A 5,950-nucleotide genomic window follows, 5' to 3' on the forward strand; every position below is an offset into this window, starting at 1 on the left:
GCCCGAACCTAAAGTACAAGAAGTAGAAAGAACAACATCCTTTGTTTACATGGACCTTCTTCATTTGCTTATTGATATTCAAAAGATCAAAGAACTTGTGCATAGAGGGAGCCCTTGGGAATATAAGTTGCTATTTCCTCAAGTCCCGGTAAAAGTAAATATATCCGGCCTTTTCCTCCAGAGTGGGGGTGAGCTCAAAATCCGAGAAACGGAACACGTTGTGTATAGGATCCCAAAAGGTTACCAAAGCCTTGATTAGATCCTCTAGGGGTTGGATTTTCATAATGTCTATAAGGGCACCCAACTGCTCTTTTACCCAATCCTGACCATCTTCATCTAAATCATTCCACCACATACGAAGCTGCACCTGAGCCTACTCTATGACCAATTGTGATGGGTTCTGGACAGTGTTCATTTGTACCTGTGGATGTTTAAGGTTAGGGTTGACTCTGGTGAACTCCTTTGTGAAACAAGTTTTCAATTTCCAAAAAAGAGAGAATTAATGAAAAATGGCCCCCTATGCTATTTTAGCAAAAGTGGTCATTTTTGTAAACATAGCCCCTTCACAATTCCAAATAAATTTTGAGGTCGGGGGAAGGTACTTTGTGGAAAAATGACACCTTATTGACAGACTTGCCCATTCTTCACGAAAATAGCCCTTCGACAATTGAAAGATATTCTAAGGTTATCCCGGCAAGAACGACTTAAGACATAACTGAAGCTGGGTCGGCTTGTTCTTTTGACCAAAGCCCTAAACTACATTTATTTGGTTATTTTTTGCAAAAATGAGGCTGAATCTTATAAAGGTTGCCTACGTATCCCACATCCGGTGAGAATCAGACCTGCGTAGTTCGGTCAATTTTGACATAATTGGAAAAAATGATATTTTACTCACTCTTTTTTTTCTTGAAATACATTTTCCTTTCCTCTCTTTTTTTTTCAAAAAATTTGGCAGAGTTTCGAGGCATTTTCAAATACTGAGATTTTCAGAACCGGGTGAATTCTCTATCCTACCTCACTCTTGGTTTTTCTCTTGATTTTCTTTTCCTAGCCGGTCAACATGTAAGCCGAAACAAATAAATATTCATATAGCATGTAGGATGCATCAGGATGGTCTTTTATTTTGGGTACACCCGTCCTAGATAGACCCAACCCCTGTGTTGAGTCCCCAAGGTTAAATGCACGTGATAAAAATAAAAGTTCCTACTAGGGATCCGGCATGAGGTTACGTTATTCTAAGTATAAACCTGGGGTTGTGTTCTAAACCTGGCTTACCCGAGCGAACAGACTCGATCTGAAGAGGGGGCAACGTACCGGGAGCACGAAAGTTTGTCCGGCCTTGTTGATTGCCCAGCCTCGTTCTATTTGGTATAACTTCTAACAGAAAAAGTGGGCCATGCAAACGTGTGCACCGTCTTTTAGAAGACTCAGAAAGGAGGCATAAGAAGACATTTAAATACAGTTCAAGTAATATCAAAACAGTAAATAAATGGAAATTAGCACATTAGGTACACAAAATACAGTAATATCAACAATAAATAAAGCCAAATAAAAATCACATTAACAAGTTCAAATTCTTGAACCCTGAACCAGAAGTTCTGGGTTCTCATTCCCCAACGAAGTCGCCAGAGCTGTCACACCTCTTTTTTTACCCGCCCGAGGGGGAGGATATAAGGGAGTTTTTTCAATTAAAGTGACATGATTCGAAATGGAATTATTTTATTTAATTTATCAGAGTTGCCACTTGGAATAGTTTATTTTTGGTTTCCCAAGTCACCAGTTTATGTTAAAATCCCAAATCGAGGAAATTTTTGACTTTATTTAAATGTCTGCAAACCAGAAATTCTAGATAAGGAATTCTGTTAATCCGGGAGAAGGTGCTAGGAATTCCCGGGTTCCGTGGTTCTAGCACGATCTCTTAGCGATTTATACTTGGCTTAAATTGTCTAATTACTTATTTTAGAACCTATGTGCATTTACCTTTTTACCGCTTTTTAATTTCTTGATTATTCATAATTAAAGAATTGAGTCACGCGTATGTGTACTCATTTCGTTTGGCGCGTCAAAAATCATGTCATGCATACGTGTCCACAATTAATCACGCTTTATTAATTATTTAGAAAGTTTGGTTGAAGTTGCGCGAACGCGTCCCTCGATTTATTTTTAGAATGAAATTCGTAATTATGTCACACGAACGTATTCATAATCACGATAATAATCTAAGTCATGCCTAAAGCAAGCTAACAAGTATTTAAGGTTATTTAATATCTAAGTTGTAATACTAATATGAGGGCCATAGATGATTCGATGATAGATGGCACACCTCAATTTTAGAAGACTAGGGTTTAATTAAAGTAATAGAAGGATGTTCTTACTTACAGCTATTTTGGACTTAAATGTCAAGCTATTAATTATATGTAGGGAAATATAAGGAAGGTCTTTAGCTATTAGCAAGCAACTGGGCCAGCATTATGCCCGATATATTATTAAGGGTGATTACTAAAAGAAAATAAGGCTGGTACCAACTGGGCTCGCAAATTGAGCCCAAACATAAGACAAAGGAGGATGAAAACAAAAGAGGCATGTTTTCGGCTTGGCAGCCTGATTTGGGCCATTGCCAGGCCCAAAGTACCTCAAACACCCAAAGCCTGTTAAGGCTTAACTCATCACAATTCGTGTATAGTCATATTTGCACCAATTATAAATGAAATGCCTAACCTGCTGGGCCTTAAATATTTATCATACCTTTAATAATAACAAAAAAATAATTGAATCTTTAAAACTGTTCCTAAATCATTGTAGATGGTTAGTTAAAAATGCTGGAATTAGCAGTAGTAAGAAAAACTGAACATGCTTAAAGCTATACATTGCATTTTCAATATACATAATTCTTTTGAACACTGTAGAAACGCTAAAAGACTACAATTGTTGCTCATGAAGCAACATGAACATACAATCATTTTACACACTGTAGTAGTGCTGAAACACTTCAACCAAATGTACTCAAGCATCAATCATGTTCTATTTTGATTATACCCAGCACTTATCCAAAATACTCAAGCATGAAAAGCTCATATATTACCAAACAGTAAATTTAAAAAACTGGACAGAATCACATAGAAGTAGAAAAGACTGAAAGTTAACATTTTAAACTAGACTACTTAACCTAAACTCAGCATATGCAAGAGGTGCTATTCAAATCCTTCAACACTGAACATCCTGGCTATTTCATGAATCCACACAGCAAAAACTTTAATGTAACTAAACAGAAACTAATAAGAAAAAAGCCAAAAAAAGAACAGTATTCGAATTACTCAGAAGTAAACATCAGAACGAAATAAAAATGTAAATATAATTCCAAAACTCCATGGCAGCAATATCTTCAAAACAAGCTTTCATTCATAATTCAAGGCACAAGATATACCTGGTTACAAAGAATAAGAATAAGGATATGAATCTTCAAGGAAAAAACAACAAGAACAAAGAAGGAAACCAATGAAACTAGCAGCAAAAACCAACAGTACTATAGCATTCAACCTCAAACCATCTTGCAACTCAAGAATCCAGAAATTTCAAAAGAAAAATTTATTCTAACTTAGGTCGAAATCAGAAAAGAAATTGATCAGCTATCAATGAAACAATAGCTGAACGTTTTTGTGCTTTTCAGGTTTCTGAAAATCTGATGAGTGTGTGTATATGAGTGAGTGATTTTCTTGTTATAGAGTGCACAAAAAGGCATAAAAAATGGAATATTCTAACCTAAAATTCTGAAATTCAGAATATTATAGCATCTTTTTACAGCTGTATGTTCTTTTTCCCACCCAATTTCAGCATCTTTTGCTAAAAATGGGGACAGCTGTCCAAAGTCCTAGAATCTTCTGATATTTAACTTATGTAAAACCCAATTTTACCCTCCCATTTGCTAGTTTATTTTAATCCCCACCAATTCTGACCTAAATTCAGCTTGTTTGATTACTCATTAGCCCCTTCTAGAAGCTTCTGATATCAAACCCTTATCTCATTTCCCAATTGACCTCCTTTTAGGTTCTTGTTATTACTATTTTAAACTCCTGATTTCCAATTAACAAAATAAGGTAGCAAACACATATCAGACCTCTAAACAAACCAAGACATCATGTGGTCACAACCTTAGGGCTAATTAAAAAAACTTGTAATCTGAATTAACTAATCATGCATTTGAGTAATCTAAATACAGAAACCATTTTAAACAAATTGGTTCAAACTAGATTAAAAGAAGAGTCGTCGACTAAATAACAATGTTGTTAACTAGAAGACTATGCAACTAAATTTAAACTAAAACTTTATTATAGTGCAGTAGTCAAGCAAAGCTAAAAGAAAAAAAAAAGAAAAATAAAGATAGACTTGAAACCTAAAACAGTATTGCAGAAATAATAACACATGAGAAGAAACAGAAAATAAAAGGGAAATAAAAACAAACGACTGGGAGATTAAGTAGGTAACTAAGGCAGGTGCATGAGCTATGTAAGCCTTGGAGCTTTGGCGGGCCAGTAGGTGCTTGGTCAGAGTCCGGAAGGTCTTGAAATAAACCAAAACTGACGCTAATTGATTGCTCTTGTCAAGAACAATCGATTATCATAACCTTTGAAACCATAATAATCAAAGAGAACAGGACAGTTTAGGGTTTTGGTTTTCTTTCAAAGTTTTAGATCTGAAATTGGAGCAAATGGGTAAAGATTTTGGAGAAATCGGTGATAGATATAGGATGAGGAGGTTATGGTGGTTATCTGGTGTTAATTTGGTGGAGTTTGGAGGTGTTCTGCCGCCATGAGGCGATTTCCGATTGGTGGACTACGGCGGAGACGGCGAGGGTAAAAGGGGCGGCTAGGGTTTCTCATTCGAGAGTGTTTGAGAAGGGAAATGGACTGATGTTATATTACCATTGTTTGCCTAGTTCAGAGCGTTAGATCAAAAGAATCCAATGGCTGTGATTGAAAGACAAAGAAACGACGTCGTTTCGAGTTAGTGATGGATTGGACCGGGTAAGGGGTTTTGGGCCTGGATTTGGGATGTGTTTGGGAATGGGTTTAGGCATACAAATAAGCCCAAATTCAATTTTAAACCTTTTTATTTCCTTTTTCTTTGGTTTCTCTTTTTCTTTCTTTAATTAATAAAAGAAATCCTAAATTAAACCATAAATTAATCTAAGTTGTAAAATTAAACTAGTTATCTAATTGTAAAATTTATAAAAAAAATTTGATCCTAAATTAAAAGAGAAAAATCACTAATCTAAAATTTAAAAGGTAAAAATAAACCATTTTTGTGATTTTTATTTTTAATAAAATAGTTAATTAACTAATTAATCCTAAAAATATTTAAAAAATCTAAATGCAATGCATGGTATTTTTGACATTTTTTGTGGTTTTAAGCAAAATTAAACGTGCATAAAAATGCAAAAAATTAATAAGATCCTACAAAAATCCTATAAAATAGAAAATAATTGGTAAACATTTATTTTCTTTAATTTTATAGGAGTAATTCATATAGGGAAAACGTCACATGTTCACAAGAGGACATAGAAAGACAAGGAGTAAATGCAAATTCTAGGATCATAAGACTATTTTAATTTCAAAAAAACTGATAAATATGATAACTAGAAGAAATATCAGGCATTAATTGTCATAAGTTTTTTTTTTTGTTTCCCACTCGTGTTTGATACCCACATTAAGGTTCGACTTTCCCAGGTTGTTGATTGAACAAAATGATTTACTACAGATAATTGTGTTACTATTTCATTAGTACTAGTCTCTCTGAAGATAGGCTGCACATTTATTTATGCCATTAGTATTATAACTAAATGTTAACTATAGTCTTATGTTAAGAATTCTTGTTTGAGTTATAAATGCATTTGGACAATTATTTGCAAAACAATATTTATTTCACAATTTAATTCATTATTTAAACTTTAATA

The 5,950-nt window shown here is 34.4% G+C and overlaps 1 long non-coding RNA gene across 1 annotated transcript; it reads right to left on the reverse strand.

The window, feature by feature from the left end:
• Positions 1–3,379: 3,379 nt before the first annotated feature.
• Positions 3,380–4,915, reverse strand: LOC107789252 (uncharacterized). Its single transcript, XR_001648812.2, has 2 exons — positions 4,483–4,915; positions 3,380–3,424 (listed from the first exon to the last, which is right to left on the reverse strand). It is a non-coding gene; the product is annotated as an uncharacterized LOC107789252 (long non-coding RNA).
• Positions 4,916–5,950: the final 1,035 nt, after the last annotated feature.

Source organism: Nicotiana tabacum, chromosome 22, assembly GCF_000715075.1.
Source record: "Nicotiana tabacum cultivar K326 chromosome 22, ASM71507v2, whole genome shotgun sequence".
In the NCBI taxonomy this organism is placed as follows: Eukaryota; Viridiplantae; Streptophyta; class Magnoliopsida; order Solanales; family Solanaceae; genus Nicotiana; species Nicotiana tabacum.